Genomic DNA, 19,941 nt, shown 5'->3' with positions numbered 1-19,941 from the left:
TTTTTGAAAGTGGATACTTCTATTATCACATATATAACAGTTATCCATCCATTTTATTCTTGTTTCTGGTAAAAATAGTTTTTTGGATACACTTTTGATGCTACTGAAAATGTGTTTGTGGAGAAAGCGCATTTGTACTTATGTGATGCTTGGTGGAAAAGGTGGGGGAGGGCAGGCGAAAGGTTGGTAGGACTGTGGTTCCCACATGCCAAAACTTCAACCACCAACATCACCTATATCAGAATCACCCACAGCACCTTGAAGATCTGGGTTATTAGGCACTTACTCAATCAGACTCTGATACACTGATGCATTGTATTTTTAATGAACATCTTCTATATCAGTTAGAGACTGGGTCAGCTTCAAGTTACAAAAACTTCAAATAATAATGTTTTTAACAAGGTGGAGTTTACTTTCCTCTCACGTAAAGAAGCTCTATCATATGTATCATATGCAGTCCAGGGTTGGTATACAACTTTCATCATGTTATAACAAATCAAGGGTCTTCCTTCTAGCTCTCTGTCTCTTGTCCTTAAAGTGTCACTTTTGTTTATATACTTGACAGAAACTGCTAGAGATCCATCCACTTTATACACCTTCCAGGCAGAAAGAAAGAGAAGGTCAAGGGGCAAATGAGTACATGCTGGCCAAGTCAATCATTTCCGGAAAATCCACCCAACAGCTGCTTACATTTCACTTACCCGAGTGTTATTCCATGTCCCCACCTTTCTCCCGGCTGCAAAGGAGTCTGGGATGTCAGTATTTTTTCAGTCTCAGCATGTTGTCACTCACATCAAAACTGTGGTTCTATTAGTAAGAAATAGGAGAGAATGGACATTCTTTAGGCAAATAACAATTTCTGCTACCCTCAGTTTAGGGTATATTAAGACTCATATGGGGTTTTTTGCTTCATAGTTATTCATTTTTGAAATACTGTATCCAGTCTATCTCCCAGTTCTGTTGACTTTGCTTCCTAAAGGTCTCCAGAAGATGTTACAAACCCCACACGCTAATTCACCTCCACCATCCTAATTAAAAATCCATTTTAGTCCCTTGCTCCCCAACACGTGACACACCCCCTCATTCTTGAATGTAGTCCTCTGTACCACAGTGAGAATGATCTTGTCAGAATGCAGATTTGAGCATGTCAATCACCTGGATCCCCATTTGCTCTTAGAATAAAGAGAAACTTCTTTTTAAAATTTTATTTATTTTATTTTTGGCTGCGTTGTGTCTTCATTGCCGCGCGCGGGCTTTCTCTAGTTGTGGTGAGCAGGGGCTACTCTTCGTTGCGGTGCGCGGGCTTCTCATTGCGGTGGCTTCTCTTGCTGTGGAGCACAGACTCTAGGTGCACAGGCTTCAGTAGTTGCAGCATGCAGGCTCAGTAGTTGCGGTACACAGGCCCTAGAGTGCACGGGCTTCAGTAGTTGTGGTGTGTGGACTCAGTAGTTGTGGCTCACAGGCTTAGTTGCTCCATGGCACGTGGGATCTTCCTGGACCAGGGCTCAAACCCGTGTCCCCTGCATTGGCAGGTAGATTCTCAACCACTGCGCCACCAGGGAAGTCCCAAAACTTCTTAATATGACCTACAAAACCTTGCATAATTTAGGATCTTGTTTCCTCTCCAACCTCATTTCACAATGTACTCCTAAGCTCTCTCCCTCTCTGTCTCTCTCTTCAACAATACTGGTATTATTTAAGTTTCTTTTTTTAAAATTAATTAATTAATTTTTGGCTGCGTTGGGTCTTTGTTGCTGCTTTCTCTAGCTGTGGTTAGTGGGGGCTACTCGTCGTTGCAGTTCGCGGGCTTCTCATTGTGGTGGCTTCTCTTGTTGCGGAGCACAGGCTCTAGGCGTGCGGGCTTCAGTAGTTGTGGCACGTGGGCTCAGTAGTTGTGGCTCGCAGGCTCTAGAGTGCAGGCTCAGTAGTTGTGGTGCACAGGCTTAGTTGCTCCACGGCATGTGGGATCTTCCTTGACCCGGGCTCGAACCCATGTCCCCTGCATTGGCAGGTGGATTCTTAACCACTGTACCACCAAGGAAGTCCTTAAGTTTTTTAAAAGTACCTTTTTCCTCCTATATGACCCCTTCATAGCAACTGTAGGTGATTTCTTATTTATTTTCCTTTTCCTAAATATTTTTCCTCCCTTCAAAAGAGTAAAAAAAATGTAAATGCCTATTCATTCTTATACATCTGTCCAAGAGTCAGTAGCTGAAAGAAGCTCAGGGGGCATTTTTAGAATTATAGACCTCTGCATTTTCACATTTTCAGTTTCTCCTTTATTTCTTTGATTATTTGATTAAGATCTATTTTCACTACTACTTCTGTGTGTTCCTTAATGTTAGCGTCCATATCTGTGTGTCTCACCCTTGAAAACTCAGCATCAATGTATCTTAGGCATTAGAATCATCTAACTTCCTTCTTCTTCTTTTCTATCCATTAATGTATTCTTTATTTTAAGTCTCCTCAAAAAGGTATGATAATATTTATTGAAAAAAAAGAAATCTTTGGAAGTTTATGGATACATTCTTATGGCATAGCAGGGACTGGCAAAGCACAGCCCACAGGGCAAAGCAGCCTGCCACCTGTGTTCGTAAATAAAGTTTTATTGGAAAACAACCATGCCCACTTATTTATGCATTGACCATGGATGCTTCGTGTTATAACAGCATAGTTGAGTAGTCACGACAGAGACTATATGACTTCAACACCTAAACTATTTACTATTTGACCCTTTACAGAAAAAAAGTTTGCCAACCTCTGGGGTGTAGGAATTACATGGGAATTTTTAGATTTGGAGTTTTTTGTTTGATAGCAACAAATGAAATAATAAAAGCATATTTCTAATCATCTGTATGGCCAACTTAGAATACTCCCCTTGGTTTTGAGGCTTTTGTGTTCTTTACGTTATTTTTATCAAATTAAAGACAAATGGAATAATGGCACTTTACAAATAAAAGCATCTCAGTTCTTTAAATGGATAAAAGTGTTAAGAATATTTTTTAAACATTTAAAAACATTTTTACTGAAGTATAGTTGATTTCCAGTGTTGTGTTAGTTTCAGGTGTACCGCAAAGTGATTCAGTTATACATACGTATCTATTCTTTTTCAGATTCTTTTCCATTATGGGTTATTACAAGTATAATAATATACTTGAGTATAGTTCCCTGTGCTATACAGGGATCTTGCAGGGCAGTTTGTCTTGCATAACACATGAGCCAAGATTTTCCTGACGATTCCACCAAAGGATCAAGAAACTAGAGGAATAGTTCTGTCAACTTTTATGTAACTCCAAACAAAACCTCCTGCTGCTTCTCAGCCAGCCATGCTGTTTGCTTTCTGCATACTGCATAATGCAGAATTTAACAGTTATAATAGTTTTAATGGTACTGGAGGATGTATTCACTGTCCTCACCTAACAGGGTGGATGTCTGGCCACCCACCTGAAGGTAAACACTGCCTTCTTCCTTAACATTCTGGAGTCCTGCACACTGGGTGTTGGACACCTGAGCATTGGGAGTTTAACATTGGGATAAACAGGCCAAAGAAATGGAGAGGGAGATGAAAGAACAAAAATAAATCTAAATAGTGGAAATAAAGTATTCAAGCAGGTTTTATTCCCCTGGCGATAACTGCATCAGCTCTCTACTTCCAGTCTGACCCCTCATTCCACATGCCTGGGTCCAGGCTAGTGGGAGTACAGGCAGGGCATAAGATTTGTTTTACTTACCTGCTCCTCACTGAACTGAAAGCAATTTGAGATAGGAATCGTGTCTGGTTCTGGTTTACACATTGTAGATAACTCTGTAAATTTCCAGAATGAATGCTTGAGCCTAGGGATGCCTGAACATGCACAATAATATAAGAGTACCTAGGTGATCTGCTGAGCCAGAGAGTCTTGCCAGCAGGATAACTCTACTCAAGACCCTAATTTTAGTAAGAGCTAAAAAAATAGTTCATTTTAACTGGTGAGAAAATCTATGTAGGTGAATATGTATCATTTGAAGAAGACTATTCTTGTGTTCAACTGACTTAGTCATAGCCATTGTTACTAGATTGACAGCACTGCCCTGAGAGCCTCTGTAAGGTAACATCACAGCTGTCTGCAGAAACAAAGTCCCCATGCCTTAAAATGGTTGATGTGAGCAAGTAACAATGTTTTGACTTCTTGCTATAAATACAGTCATACTTTGCATAAAGTAAACCCAATCCTAGGGAAAGAATAAGCTATGAAATGACCCTGTCAAATCTTCTGCTGTGTTCACTTCACTAGCACAAATAATTGCACAAGAAACTAGACAAACAAGCTGACCGACATTGAGCAAACAGTTCTTTACATTGAGATTCCTGAATCCCTAATAATACAAATAAACAGGAGACAGATAAATACCACACACGTGCCTCTGGAATGAAGAGAGTCTGGCTAATATTATTAAGTGTCTAAACTCTACTTTCTTAAAAAATTACTTAGTTGAATTAAAACAAGAATGTGACAAGAAGTAAAAAGAAGGTGTTTCAAAACAACTAAATGAAGTGGAGATAGGCAACCTTCCAGAAAAAGAATTCAGAATAATGATAGTGAAGATGATCCAGGACCTCAGATAAAGAATGGAGGCAAAGACTGAGCAGATGCAAGAAATGTATAACCAAGACCTTGAAGAATGAAAGAACAAACACAGAGAAGAATTCAAGAACAAGTAAACAGAGCTGAAAAATACAATAACTGAAATGAAAAATACACTAGAAGGAATCGATAGCAGAATAACTGAGGCAGAAGAATGGATAAGTGACCTGGAAGACAGAATGGTGGAATTCACTGCCATGGAACAGAATAACAAAAGAAGAATGAAAAGAAATAAAGACAGCCTAAGAGACATCTGGGACAACATTAAACTCACCAACATTCGCATTATAGCGGTCCCAGAAGGAGAAGAGAGAGAGAAAGGACCCAAGAAAATATTTGAAGAGAATATAGTCGAAAACTTCCCTAACATGGGAAAGGAAATAGCCACCCAAGTCCAGGAAGCACAGAGAGTCCCAGGCAGGATAAACCCAAGGAGAAACACGCTGAGACACATAGTAATCAAACTGACAAAAATTAAAGACAAAGGAAAATTATTAAAAGCACACAAGGGAAAAACAACAAATATCATATAAGAGAACTCCTGTAAGGTTAACAGCTGACTTCTCAGCAGAAACTCTATAAGCCAGAAGGGAGTGGCACAATATATTTAAAGTGATGAAAGGGAAGAACCTACAACCAAGATTACTCTATCCAACAAGGATCTCATTCAGATTTGATGGAGAAATCAAGTTTTACAGACAAGCAAAAACTAAGAGAATTCAGCACCACCAATACAGCTCTAAAACAAATGCTAAAGGAACTTCTCTAAGTGGCAAACACAAGAGAAGAAAAGGACCTACAAAAACAAACCCACAACCATTAAGAAAATGGTAATAGGAACATACATATCGATAATTACCTTAAATGTGAATGGATTAAATGCTCCAACCAAAAGACACAGTCTCCCTGAATGGATACAAAAACAAGACCCATATATATGCTGTCTACAAGAGACCCACTTCAGACCTAGGGGCACATACAGACTGAAAGTGGGGGGATGGAAAAAGATATTCCATGCAAATGGAAATCAAAAGAAAGTTGGAGTAGCTATACTCATATCAGATAAATAGACTTCAGAATAAAGAATGTTACAAGAGACAAGGAAAGACACTACATAATGATCAAGGGATCAATCCAAGAAGAAGATATAACAATTATAAATATATATGCACCCAAAATAGGAGCACCTCAATACATAAGGCAAATGCTAACAGCTATAAAAGAGGAAATCGACAGTAACACAATAATAGTGCGGGACATTAACAGGTCACTTACACCAATAGGCAGATCATCCAGAAAGAAAATTAATAAGGAAACACAAGCTTTAAATGACACAATAGACCAGATAGATTTAATTGATATTCATAGAACATTCCATCCAAAAACAGCAGATTACACTTTCTTCTCAAGTGCACACGGAACATTCTCCAGGACAGACCACATCTTGGGTCACAAATCAAGCCTCAGTAAATTTAAGAAAATTAAAATTATATCAAGCATCTTTTCCGACCACAACGCTATGAGATTAGAAATAAATTACAGGGAATAAAACGTAAAAAAACACAAACACATGGAGGTTAAACAATACGTTACTAAATAACCAAGAGATCACTGCAGAAATCAAAGAAGAAATGAAAAAATACCTAGAGACAAATGACAATGAAAACACAATGATCCAAAACCTATGGGATGAAGCAAAAGCAGTTCTAAGAGGGAAGTTTATAGCAATACAATCCTACCTCAAGAAACAAGAAACATCTCAAATAAACAATCTAACTTTACACCTAAAGGAACTAGAGAAAGAAGAACAAACAAAACCCAATGTAGGTAGAAGGAAAGAAATCATAAAGATCAGAGAGGAAATAAATGAAATAGAAACAAAGAAAACAGTAGCAAAGAACAATAAAACTAAAAGCTGGTTCTTTGAGAAGATAAACAAAATTGATGAACATTTAGTCAGACTCATCAAGAAAAAGAGGGAGAGGACTCAAATCAATAAAATTAGAAATGAAAAAGGAGAAGTTACAATGGACACTGCAGAAATACAAGGTATCATAAGAGACTACTACAAGTAACTCTATGCCAATAAAATGGACAACCTGGAAGAAATGGACAAATTCTTAGAAAAGCACAACCTTCCGAGACTGAACCAGGAAGAAACAGAAAATATAAACAGACCAATCACAAATAATGAAATTGAAACTGTGATTAAAAATCTTCCAACAAACAAAAGTCCAGGGCCAGATGGCTTCACAGGTGAATTCTATCAAACATTTAGAGAAGAGCTAACACCCATCCTTCTCAAACTCTTCCAAAAATTGCAGAGGAAGGAACACTCCCAAACTCATTCTATGAGGCCACCATCACGATGATACCAAAACCAGACAGAGATACTACAAAAATGAAAATTACAGACCAATATCACTGATGAATATAGATGTAAAAATCCTTAACAAAATACTAGCAAACAGAATCCAACAACACATTAAAAGGATCATACACCACAATCAAGTGGGATTTATCCCAGGGATGCAAGTATCCTTCAATATACACAAATCAATCAGTGTGATACACCATATTAATAAATTGAAGAATAAAAACCATATGATCATCTCAATAGATGCAGAAAAAGCTTTTGACAAAATTCAACACTGATTTATGATAAAAACTCTCCAGAAAGTGGGTACAGAGAGAACATACCTCAACATCATAAAGGCCACATATGACAAACCCACAGCAAACATCACTCTCAATGGTGAAAAACTGAAAGCATTTCCTCTAAGATCAGGAACAAAACAAGGATGTCCACTCTCGCCACTTTTATTCAACATAGTTTTGGAAGTCCTAGCCACTGAGATCAGAGAAGAAAAAGAAATAAAAGGAATCCAAATTGGAAAAGAAGAAGTAAATCTGTCACTGTTTGCAGATGACATGATACTATACATAGATAATCTTAAAGATGCCACCAGAAAACTACTGGAGCTAATCAGTGAATTTGGTTTAGTTGCAGGATACAAAATTAATGCATAGAAATGTCTTGCATTCCTACACATTAACAGCAAAAGATCAGAAAGTGATATTAAAGAAACAATCCCATTTAACATCACATCAAAAAGAATAAAACACCTAGGAACAAACCTACCTAAGGAGACAAAAGACCTGTACTCAGAAAACTATAAGATACTGATGAAAAAGTCAATGATAACACAAACAGACGGAGATATATACCATGTTCTTGGATTGGAAAAATCAATATTGTGAAAATGACTATACTACCCAAAGCTTGATAGGGATTGCACTGAATCTACAGATTCAATGTAATCCCTATCAAACTACCAATGGCATTTTTCACAGAACTGGAACAAAGAATTTCACAATTTGTATAGAAACACAAAAGACCCTGAATAGCCAAAGCAATCTTGAGAAAGAAAAATGGTGCTGGAGGAATCAGGCTCCCTTACTTCAGACTATACTACAAAGCTACAGTAATCAAGACAGTATGGTAGTGGCACAAAAACAGAAATATAGATCAATGGAACAGGATAGAAAGCCCAGAGATAAACCCATGCACCTATGGTCAACTAATCTATGACAAAGGACGCAAGGATATACACTGGAGAAAAGACAGTCTCTTCAATAAGTGGTGCTGGGAAAACTGGACAGCTACATGTAAAAGAATGAAATTAGAACACTCCCTAACACCATACACAAAAATGGACTCAAAATGGATTGAAGACCTTAATGTAAGACCAGACAATATAAAACTCTTAGAGGAAAACATAGGAAGAACACTCTTTGACATAAACAACAGCAAGATCTTTTTTGACTCACCTCCTAGAGTAATGGAAATAAAAACAAAAATAAACAAATGGGACCTAATGAAACTTAAAAGCTTTTACACAGCAAAGGAAACTATAAACAAGATGAAAAAACAACCCTCAGAATGGGAGAAAATATTTGCAAACGAATCAACGGACAAAGGATTGCCTGTTAGATTGTAATCTAAAAAATATATAAACAGCTCATGTAGCTCAATATTAAAAAAACAAACAACCCAATCAAAAATGGGCAGAAGACCTAAATAGTCATCTCTAAAAAGAAGACATGCAGATGGCCAAGAGGCACATGAAAAGCTCCTCAACGTCACTAATTATTAGAGAAATGTAAATCAAAACTACAATGAGGTATCACCTCACACTGGTTAGAATGGGCATTATCAGAAAATCTACAACAACAAATTCTGGACAGGGTGTGGAGAAAAGGGAACCCTCTTGCACTGTTGGTGGGAATGTAAATTGATACAGCCACCATGGAGAACAGTATGGAGGTTCCTTAAAAACTAAAAGTAGAACTACCATACGACCCAGCAATCCCACTACTGGGCATATACCCTGAGAAAACCATAATTCAAAAATACACATGCACCCCAATGTTCATTGCAGCACTGTTTACAAAAGCCAGGTCATGGAAGCAACCTAAATGCCCACTGACAGACGAATGGATAAAGAAGTTGTGGTACATATATACAATGGACTATTACTCAGCCATAAAGAGGAACGAAATTGGGTCATTTGTAGAGACGTGTATGGACCTAGAGACTGTCATACAGAGTGAAGTAAGTCAGAAAGAGAAAAACAAATATCATATATTAACGCATATATGTGGGATCTAGAAAAATGGTACAGATGAACCGGTTTCCAAGGCAGGAATAGAGACACGATGTAGAGAACAAATATATGGACACCAAGGGGGGAAGGCGGGGTGGGAGGGGGTGGTGGTGGGATGAATTGGGAGATTGGGATTGACATATATACACTAATATGCATAAAATAGATAACTAATAAGAACCTGCTGTATAAAAAATAAAATAAAAGAAGGTGTTCCAAGGACCAAGACACCTAAGTAAGGTCACCTATCCCTCATAAGGCTAAAGGTGTAAGGCTGCTGTTATCTAAGTATGGTTCATGGGCCCAAAGGAGACCCTTTCAGGGGGGTTTACCAAACTCGATGAGTTTTCTCTCTTTTGTTGCAGATTAGTACTCCGCCCAGGATTCACAGCGACCCCCCTGCCGTTATCCCTCTCTCTCTTTTTGTACACATCCCTCCTCTCTGGTCCACTGGTCCACAAATTCTAGGTGCTTCAAGATCCCCAATCTCCTATTCCGTCTCAATCTCACAGTGAGACAGCTGGGCTATTTTTGGTAAATCCCTCCTGCACTTGTGCCAAGAAGCTGCCTCCATGAAGTTAGCTGGGCAATGTTTGGGCTCAACTCATCTGTTTTCCTTATCTCTGTGCTACCTGTAGTCCAATGTCCAAAAGTTGTTTCATATAGTTTGTCCAGTTTTCCAGTTGGAAGGAAGGTCAACTCTACCTTTATCAGTGAAGAAGTCACAGTGATTTGTTTTTATTGTATTTTACAAATATGTCATTTCATGATGGATAGGGATAAAAACCTTTTCATCCAACCACACATTATTTGAGACCTGCCTTAGGTAATGTTTCCTCTGTGGCATGCTGAATGAGTCTTGGGGATGAATAGTAATTCAGGCAAAGGATTTGGGGAGATTAGGGAGCACTTTCTAGGCAGATGAATCCCTCTCTTACCCGTGGGAATCATGGAGACATATGTAAGGAAGAGACCTCTGACTATTCCAGTTAAAAATTCTGCCTGGGATTATTTGGGTAGCTAGAGATACTTGTACCATGCAGAAAATGATGGAAGCAACAACTGAATATTTCCCTAAGCATGCTCGTGTTTAGAGCTCTCTTCTGAGTCCTGTCCCATTCTCCTTTATCTATGCTTCAAGCTATTAATATTATATCAGGAGAAAGAGGTCAGATATAGCAGTGGTGCAATTTTCAGGATGACCACCAGAGAGCGGGGTTTCCTACAAATGTGGTTCCTCTTTTTATTCAGGTACTGGTTTGACTTGTTTACTTTGTAGCCACAAGACAGATTACTGTTGCTGTGCAGAAAGGGGCTCTCAGTTTCTAAGTGAGGAGTTTCTATAATATTCAGCTGCAAACTAGCCCTATTAGATCTGGTGTATTCTAGGGAACAAGGACCGTTGCCAACATGTTTTCTGCCACTCACTCTGTTCTTGTGATCTTCTTAATATTCAGTAAGTAACATTTTATCCTAAATGTTCACGATTTTTCATTTTCCTATAATTATAGGTAAATTTTAGTTTTCTTCTCTGGCTGAAAACTCTCCTTCTGTCCATTTCTAACATTAAAAAGTGATTCTCTTGTAGGAGGGACCAATGGAGACTCAGTGACCCAGACAGAAGGCCCAGTGACTGTCACAGAGGGGGCGCCTAGGACCCTGCACTGCACTTACCAGACCTCTGATTCAGCTCCTTATCTTTTCTGGTATGTCCAGTATCTCAACAAAGCTCCTCAACTCCTCCTGAAGGGCTCGAAGGCAAACCAGAGGGCAGAGCATCAAGGTTTTCAGGCCACTCTTGTTACGAGTGACAGCTCCTTCCACCTGCAGAAACCCTCAGTGCAAACATCAGACTCGGCTGTGTACTACTGTGCTCTGAGTGACACGGTGAGAGGGGCTGCAGGGGGAGCCGAACACAAACCCAAGGGGAGCAGGAGGGCTGAAGTGAGCAGCCTTGGGAGGAAGAGGTACATTCTCTCCTTGAGCAGTGTTTAGTTTATTTAGAGCTTTTCAGGAAAATAAATCAAGCTCAGATCTAATTCCTAGAAACCCAGGAGGTTGGGACTTGTTCTACAGGGAGAATAGGGTGGATGTCAGTCTTAAAGAAGACCCAAGCTCTCTGATCCCCAGAAGTGCCCCTGTTCAGCCAGAAAGACTCCTCCCTTCTCTAGACTGACTTTCAAAAAAATCTATTTTCTCTTAATGTAAGATGGATGTTAGATGTCACGATATTAATATATTCATTTAGGGAAGGGAAAAGGAATAGATGACTAAAAGCTGCATCAGCTGAATCACAATCATAAATCAGCACAGGGATGCCAAGCAAATCATACACAAACTTCCACGTGGCTGAGACGTAACGCCGTTGAGGTGCTGCTCTGAGTGCAATGAGCCAGAGCTGCTGCAGCAGTGGGATGGAAAGGCATTTGTGATTTTTGAATGGCTACATTTTTGATATAAGGAACTAGGAATGCATGGTCTGGTGATTTTGCATTCATTTTGACTATAGGATGGGATACTTGAAAGCAAGGTTTTTCTAGCACAGACTGACTATTGATTGGCATTAGACACATACAGCTGGACAAATTTTGTCCTCCAGGAAACTTGCTGTGATAGCAGTAAGCAGACAAGGAACTTTATCCAGTGTAAATTTCCCCAGGAACCAATGCGTTGGAGTGAAGGAAGAAAAGTTATGATGACTGAGAGTAAACAGTTTGATCTTCCTGTCTGGAAGAAGAATCTGTGAGCCTATTTCACTGTAGATTTTAGCTGCAGGCCAAAAAAAAAAAAAAAAAAAAGAAAAAACCATACAAAAACATGGATGACTATTTGTTCTCAGAAGTCACCATAATCATAACAAATTGTATTGGTCATAAAACTTATGTCTACCCTAGATGCATTGGCTGAATATGGCAAATGGCTGCAGCACTGGTATAATTGTTGTCAACTTAATTACAATAAGTCTAAATAGGCAGGTTAGGCTCACCAACCATGTCAACAAGCCATGACATGCCACAGGCAAACTGATGGCAGCAAGTTACATTTCCTGTTCTGGTGCAGAAGCGTCTCACACTTCAGTACTTGTGCACGTGCCCTGTCAGACACAGGGCAGGCATTTAGACCTGAATTTGAGACAGAACACAGCACATTTCACCTTGTGTAAGGATTTTCTATCCCTACTATAGAAAAAACAATGATCCCAATACAGAACAACTTTCCAAAAAGAAAGCATAAGTGTGTGTGTGCGTGTGTGTGTGTGTGTGTTGGGGAGAGGGAGAGAGAGAGAGAGAGAGAGAGAGAGATAGAGAGAGAGAGAGAGAGGGAGAGAGAGAGAGAGAGAGAGAGAGAGGTGAGAGGTAGAGAGAGAGAGAGAGAGAGAGAGGGAGAGAGAGAGAGAGAGAGAGAGAGAGGGAGAGAGAGAGAGAGAGAGAGAGAGAGAGAGGGAGAGAGAGAGAGAGAGGGAGAGAGAACACGATAGACTTATGTAACCAAGTCATAAAGTAACTAAACAGTTAAATTTCATAAAACATATTGGAAGTAAGTAAAGTCTTTCAGAGAAAACTTTTAATGAAGAAAATAGATGTAAGTAGTTTACAAGGGAATAAATCAAAGATTTGAAGCAGGAAAAATGTATCTTAGAATCTGGTGCAGGAAGCAGTATTGGTGAGAGATACTCAAAGGAGGATTCCCAAAATTTAGCAAAAATTTTAAAAAACACCAGACCTAAAATAATCAATGACCTATCTTGCTTAACAATTATTTCAATCTATTTGTACTTCTAAAGTCTGAGAAATCTTCTAAAATGTTTTGGATAAGATGCATACCAGCTCAAACTGGAGCCGTTGTAAAATCATGGTCACTAGCCTCTACTTGATCCCTAACATCCCCCAAATCATATCCCGTTTCCTTAATCAATGAGCTGTCTAACCATAATCGCCTTTTAAAATTTTCTTGATTGTCACATAACTCTAATTTTTCTAGTATCTCCATCAGATTATTTTGCCAATGAATAAATAAATGCCATCTGGGAAGGAATGCATTAACAGTGTGCCTGTAACTTGTTTTCTGCTTCCTCTGAGGTCACCTGAGGCCTTTGGGGTTTCCTGAGCTGACCTCTTTGTGGACACAGTAATCGCCATTTATACTTGAAAGGTAAAGAGGAGTTTTTAGGAGTTGTTCTGTACTAAGTTCTTATCCAGAATGACCTTAGCAGGACATCCAGGGTATTTCTAGATTATTCATTGCAAATAAACTAGAATTTATGGACATGGGATATATCTGATTGGAAAATGGCAGTCAACTAATGTTGGATCTCTGGTACGTGATTAGCAAAACCTGAAAGACCCCAAACCTCAATGACTTCCCTGTTGCAACCTGTGTTGCTATAGTTGATGCTTGTCATACTGAACCCCAAATCTGTCCTGGTGTTAAAAAAGGGACTTTGTGAAGCTTCATTTGAACAATTCATGAGCTCCCAGAGACTGAAGCTGGGTCTGCTGCTCTTTCTTGCTTGTAGTTTTGCTCTTCAGAAGCCCCGTTATATCCCCTTCTGGTCACTACCATCCTTCCAAGGAAACCACAGTCCCATAGATAGATTGGTTTTGCCCATTCTTGAACATTATACAACTAGAATAATATAGTTTGGATTTTTTTCTATCTGGATTCTTCTCTTAATATCATTTTTCTAAGAGTCATCCATGTTGTATACAGTTTAGTTTGTTTATTCTCATTGCTGTAGGAACATACCAGAATTTATTGAGCTATCTGCTTAAATGGTTCTTTGGATTTTTCCAGCCTTTGGCTGTTATCAATAGTGTTATTGTGACTATTCTTATACACGTTCTTTGGTGAACATATTTACACACTGCTATTGGTCATATATATTAGAATTTCTGGATTAAAGGGTATACATATATCTGGCTTTAATTCCTCCACTAGCTAAGCCCTCAAAGAGTACTAATAACCTCTGTGTTGTAAATCAACCGAAATTTCCAAACCTCATCATTGCTGACCTCTCAGAAAATTCTGACACATGAGTTGTGACCATTTACTCTTTAAAAAAAATTTTTTTTATTTATTATTTATTTATTATTTTTATTTTTGGCTGTGTTGGGTCTTCGTTTCTGTGCGAGGGCTTTCTCCAGTTGCGGCAAGTGGGGGCCACTCTTCATCGCGGTGCGCGGGCCTCTCACTATCGCGGCCTCTCTTGTTGCGGAGCACAGGCTCCAGACGCGCAGGCTCAGTAGTTGTGGCTCACGGGCCTAGTTGCTCCACGGCATGTGGAATCTTCCCAGACCAGGGCTCGAACCCGTGTCCCCTGCATTGGCAGGCAGATTCTCAACCACTGCGCCACCAGGGAAGCCCGTGACCATTTACTCTTGCTTCAAATCCTCTCTTCCTTAGAGAATGTTTCTCTCTTTCTTAGAGAAACAGCTTCTTCTCTGACAAAACACTCTCTGAGGTTTGTACCTACTTCTTGGGCTGTTTCCTCTTTCACTCCAGCACGCACTTTCATCTCCCTTCCAGTCATTAACTACTGCGCGTCCGCAAGGTTTAGAGCTAGACTATGTCCTCTCTTTGTGTTATTCTCTCTCTCTCTGACATTTTACTCATGTCTACATGCCTCTGTATCATACCTCATCATCTACTTCCTCTAGCTTTTCACTCAATTTAAAAAGTATGAGCCATGGGCTTCCCTGGTGGCGCAGTGGTTGGGAGTCCGCCTGCCAATGCAGGGGACGCGGGTTCGAGCCCTGGTCTGGGAAGATCCCACATGCCGCGGAGCAACTAGGCCCGTGAGCCACAACTTCTGAGCCTGCGCGTCTGGAGCCTGTGCTCCGCAACGAGAGGCCGCGACAGTGAGAGGCCCAGGCACCGCGATGAAGAGTGGCCTCCGCTTGCCACAACTAGAGAAAGCCCTCGCGCAGAAACGAAGACCCAACACAGCCATAAATAAATAAATTAAAAAAAAAAAAGTATGAGCCACCTTTCTGTCACATATACACAGAGATAAAAATAACAGAGTAATCAGCATTCTGGCCATAAGTATAGTAAAGTGAGAGAAATTGTCATTGCAACCTCGTGTGACCCTCTAAATCCTCCAAACTCCAGGGGATTCATTTCAAACTCTCTGAGCCAATCTTCTGAATCTCCTCTAACTTGGCTTGAGGAAGACTGAGGAAGACACACCATCACAGCTTCACTTCTGTTTGCTCTAACTCTTCAGTGAATTATCAGTTTTCTCATATATCATTACTCTGCATAATAGGCTAAGGAAAGTTGAACAAATGCACTTCATATATGTTTTGTAAGTGTACCCAAGCATGTATTGTGGACTCTCTCCATGGGTTCTCATGTACTGAAGGCTCTCTTCCAAGTCCAAGACAAAAGGAAATGTTGCAATTAATATGTTTTTATAACCTACATCTATATCTATACTTATGTATAGACTTTTAAAATTCCTGTTATGCCTATAACTGTGAGCTCCATACAGTCAGGAAACATGTATGTATGGTACATTACACAGTACATGGCACATAGTGGTTGCACATTAAATACTGGTTAACTGAAGAATGAATTAATTGATAATATCAACAGATACAGAGCTTCTACCCTTTGGATGCTGTTAGATAATTGTGGATCAATTAGTTCTTGTATTCATCCAATTCTCATCACCATAAGAATACTTCTAGTTCCACGTACCATAAATCCCCTTTCTGTTTGTACAGATTTTTGTCATATGGTACTATTTTCAGGTTTGCAATTAGATGGTCTCCCTCTTGTTGGCATAGACAGAGCCATCTTCCTCACCTGAGTGAGTCTATAGGAAGATGTATAGCTAATTCATTTTCTTGTGGACTTGGAAGTCCCTCTTTTCGGTGATTCTTCCAGTTTCACCTGGTGATGATGTACTCCTGTATTACGTCTTTTCTGCTTTCTTCTCTAGAGCTTTTATCTTAGAATTTCAGCCTCAAATATTTATTTCCTGTGGCTAGAGATATGAGTCCTATAAAGCTAAGGGTGGTAGTGGCTGGGGAGTGGGAGAGTGGTCCAGGCCAAAAGAAAATCACAGTTAACTTAGTTCTCTTTGAGTCCCAATACTTTTCCTTTCCATCCTAATTCCTAGGGTCAAAGGAAATGACCTTTGTATAATAGGTGTTCTCCATACACTAGATGTTGCCCATGAGTACAATTGGATGGTGTTAAACTATCTGTTTCTATTTATCTTTACCATTGCCATCACTTGTTCTGCTTCTTTGTATATTTTTAATTTCAAGTCTAGTGACCTAGTTTTGGGGTAGATATTCCTACCATTGGGAGTCCTAGCCTGAGACAAGAAAAATGTCCTGTCTGTTTTTCTAATTTCCTGATTCTGGTTCCAAGGGCTGAATTATTTTAATCAAGAATCCTTTTAAGTTCCTGGGTTCTCAACCCTTAAGAAAACTTTTAGGAAGTATTATGCTCAATTGTAATATTGGTATTTAAAAAATTCTCCTATTAGAGCAAAATCAGGACTCTGCCCCTGGCACAGTAGAAAGAAGAATCACTACATCCTTGACCTTGGAATGGTGACTGTGAAAAAAGGTAGATGGAAGCATGTAATTTTAGCAAAAAGTAATAACAGAAAGAGGGAATTCTCTTTCTTGGGACAATTTGTAGAGAATATTCTCTTTTTCAAGAAACATGCTCAATTATAGGAAAGAAGTTATAGACAAGGAAGAGACTCTCACTTTAGTTTACTTTGATGACTTAAAGATTAATAGGCATTGTTTTTCTCAGAGAATTTTAAAGTTTAAAAGAATGTGAATTTTAGGAAAGATTACAGTTATCCTTGATCATAAGATAGATGTAGCCATTTTCCAAATCTGTACTAGAAAACATTGCCCTGTAATACATGATAGATGATTTCAGAGGCTGTTATGTTGAGAAGGGTTTGGGTTTGTACTATAGTTTTAACTTTACTTTTAAGTTAGAGAAATCACAGTAAGTACAAAAAGGGAAACTCAGAGGCTCAAAGCATAAAAGTTTTTTTCAGTCTTCTATGAGAAGTGCTCAAGCTACATTTTGGTTATGTTGCTTTGAACTAGTTACTTGATTACAGCAAATAGGTAAAGCTTAAGACAAAGATGATGACAGCTTCCTCTTTTCTAAAAAAGATCTTTTTAAAAATATACATTATAAAGATCAACTCAAAATGGATCATGGACTTAAATGTAAAATATAAACTATGAAATTTGAAAAAAAATAAGAGAAAATCTTCAGGCCTGGGGCTAAGTAAACCTTAGATTTGACACCAAAAGCATGATACACACACACACACACACACACACACACACACACACACCCCTAACTGAATCAAATTTAAAAACTTCTCCTCTACAAAAGATCCTGTTAAGAATATGAAAAAATAAGCTACAGACTGGGGGTAAATATTTACAAACCATGTATCTGACATAGTACTTGTATCTAGAATATATAAAGAACTCTAAAAGCTAAATGGTATAGAGAATGAACAACCAATTAGAAAAACGGGTGAAAGACTCAGATTGATATTTCACCAAAGAGGATATACAGATTGCAGATCAACACATGAAAAGATGTTCAACATCATTAGCCATCAGAGAAATGCAAATTAAAACCACAATGAAATATCACTATACAACTATCAGTGGGGCTAAAATAAAAAATAGTGACAACACCAAATTCTGGCAAACATGTGGGGAAAACTGGATCACTCATAAATTGCTGATGGGGATATAGAATGATACAGGCACTCTGGAAAATAGCTTGGCAATTTCTTATAAAACTAAACATGCAATGCATACTTGGACACTTATCCTAAATAAATAAAAGATTTTATTAACATAAAAATCTGTACCTGAATATTTGTAACAGCTTTATTCATAGCAGCCAAAATATTGAAACCTGATGTCCCTTAGTAGGTGACTTGTTAAGCAAACTGTGGCACATCCCTACCATGGAATACTACTCAGAAATAAAAAGAAACAAACAGGTTGGATGCACACTATTACCTGGACAAATCTCATGTTTTTACTGCTCATTCTGAGTGAAAAAAATCTCAATGCTTACTTCTATATAATTCCATTTATATAACATTATTAAAATAACAAAATCGTAGGGATGAAGAACAGGTTAGTGATTGTCAGGGGTTAATGACTATGGAAGGGGTGTCATGAAGAAGCCTTGTGGTTATGAAACAGTTGTGCATCTTGACTGTGGCAGTGAACCTATACATGTGATATACATGAATGCATGAATCTGTACATGTGTAAAATTGCATAGAACTACATGCACACACAAATGGCTGCATGTAAACTGTGGAAATCTAGTAAGCCCTGTGGGTTGTACCAGTGTTAATTTCCTGGTTTAGAGACCACTGGAGGACACAGGGTGAAGACCACACAGAGCCTCCCTGTATATTTTTGGAAACTTCCATGAATCTATAATTATTTCAAATTAAAAAAAATTTTTTTAATTACAAACAAATTTCATAAAAATCACAACTGTAAATCATCTCCTTGGTTTCATTACACATCACACATTCAGCTTCTGGGTTCTTTTAGAATCTATCCTACAAAGAGCTCCTGCATTAATCTTGCAGTTATCTTTTTCACATTCTTTCTGAGATACACATTCAGAAACAGAGAAAAACAGCCTTTTAAATATGATTTGTAAGAGTCAGAGTTTGCTAAGTGTGACTAGAATAAATCAAATCAAAGGATGAGAAAATGGATACAAGTTAGTTTAATGACTTTTAGATCACTGAGAGATTATCAGATTTTCAAAGAAAAAGTCAAAGAACAACAAACCCCTTACCTACACTGTTAGTGCAATAAATTATGTGCAGCTTATTCTTTTCTAGTCCCTCAGTGGGTGAGGGATGAAGTGACATCAAAGCAGTGCGTCTGAGAGTTGATGTTCTTTTTCTGGGTTGTAGCTAATGGGGGTAGAGTGTGCTCTTCGGACAAGTCTGAAGAGAGCTTATATAAATGGTGGTCAACTCTGCAACATCAACACATGTTCAATGACAAAACCCAATGGAGTGTCCTAGAACCAAGCAAATTAAACAATACTAGTTTTGCTATACGTATCTTCCTGTTCCCCACTCCGCCCTGTGATGTTCTGATCTCTCCAGGGTCTAGAATGGAGAGCTTTTCTTTCCCTCTGCCATGCTCTTCCCTCCTGTCCTCCTAAGATCTATCAAGTTCGTGACCCTGAGTTTTAGTTACACTTGGTGCCTGTAGACAGGCATAAAATTATTTGAAGCAATGGATTTCTTAACTTATGTTCCCAGTTCTCTGTCAAAGAGGTCTCCAGACATATCCACAGCTATTCTATCCCCCCCCCACTTTTTTCAGCACCCTAGTCCTTTTAAGGTCTCACCTGCTGAGATTCTTGTGTACTCTAAAGGGAAACACAATCCATTACACTTATGCTTGGGTTCAACTTTTACAACCTCTGGTAGCAGTTAAGCTTTAAAGGCCAAACGAGGAACAGTGAAACGATTCAAATTGCAGTCAGAGAAGGCTTTTCTGATTACTGCTTTAAGCCTCATATGCACTGTGCCCACCAATATAAAAAATGTCCTTCCCTGAATTTTTGTCTTTGTAGGGGGCATGGAGCGTGTC

General features: G+C 38.8%; 1 long non-coding RNA gene across 1 annotated transcript; it reads right to left on the bottom strand.

The window, feature by feature from the left end:
* Nucleotides 1-10,016: 10,016 nt before the first annotated feature.
* On the bottom strand, nucleotides 10,017-19,198 carry LOC309625525. Its single transcript, XR_014242564.1, has 2 exons — nucleotides 19,130-19,198; nucleotides 10,017-12,414 (listed from the first exon to the last, which is right to left on the bottom strand). It is a non-coding gene; the product is annotated as an uncharacterized lncRNA (long non-coding RNA).
* Between the last annotated feature and the right edge of the window lie 743 nt (nucleotides 19,199-19,941).

Source organism: Balaenoptera borealis (genome assembly GCF_965194805.1).
Source record: "Balaenoptera borealis genome assembly, chromosome: 3".
NCBI lineage: Eukaryota > Metazoa > Chordata > Mammalia > Artiodactyla > Balaenopteridae > Balaenoptera > Balaenoptera borealis.
This window is presented reverse-complemented; position numbering and strand designations above follow the sequence as displayed.